Here is a 1,171-nt window from a genome sequence, read left to right as displayed (position 1 = left end):
CACACACAGACACACACACACACACACAGAAACACACACACACACACAGAAACACACACACACACACTCACCAAAGATCCTTCGACTGTACCTTCTAAAGCCATGAGCACTTCTATCTGGAAGGACAAGAGCTGCAGATGCAGCCACCTACAAATTCCCCTCTGAGCCACTCGCCATCCTGACTTGGAAATTTATTGTCAATCCTTCATTGTCACTGGGTCAAAATCCTGGAACTCTCTCCGTGAGCACATGGAGTGCAGGGATGGAGAAGGAAGCTCGCTGCCACCTGCTCAAGGGCAGCCAGAACAGGAAGCTTAACGGTGAGGGTGGATTTAATCAAGGTTTTAAAGATCACGAGGGGTTTAGATCACTCCAGTCAAAGAGGAGAAAGTGTTTCCAGTGATAGGAAGGTCACCTACCAGAGGGAGAAAGAAATCAGTGAAAGTGAGAAATCACATAGGAAGAAATTTACTTTTACAAACAGGGTAGAGGACACAATTCCAATGGCAGCTTCACAAAAAAATCAAACCAACACCTGAAGCAGAAAAACACAACAGACTGAGGAAAGAGACGCTATGGGGTCCAACCAGAAGGTTTTCAGAGTCAGTACCAATGATGGGTCAAATGGCCTCCACTGTACCAGATACTAATTGAGATGAAGTCGTCAATGTACGTATGGGAGTGATACTCATCAATCAGACACATCAGGGAGACAGTACTCTGAGCTATCACGTATAGACACTCTGCAGAAAGATGATGCTAGAGCTGAAATTCTGCATCAAAAGAAGCTGTTAATCTGCAGAGAGCAGAGAGTAACTGTGAGGGACAGAGCAGCAGGCACACATTAGCAACTTCACATGGCACCACAACATGCAAAATGAATGGTACTCACTGGGGGGCCTGAGGGTCCAGCAGGTCCCTTTGGACCCAACAATCCACGGGGACCCTGGGGGAGGGAATTAGAAGCAGTGATCAATCTCATCTCCCACCCTGTCTTACTAGACAGGCTACACACTGATCCCACCAAACCCCCTCACTGTAACACCCTGATATACCCCACACCCCTCACTGTAACACCCTGATATACCCCACACCCCTCACTGTGACACCCTGATATACACCACACCCCTCACTGTAACACCCTGATATACCCCACACCCCTCACTGTAAC

Source organism: Chiloscyllium plagiosum, chromosome 30, assembly GCF_004010195.1.
Source record: "Chiloscyllium plagiosum isolate BGI_BamShark_2017 chromosome 30, ASM401019v2, whole genome shotgun sequence".
NCBI lineage: Eukaryota > Metazoa > Chordata > Chondrichthyes > Orectolobiformes > Hemiscylliidae > Chiloscyllium > Chiloscyllium plagiosum.
This window is presented reverse-complemented; position numbering follows the sequence as displayed.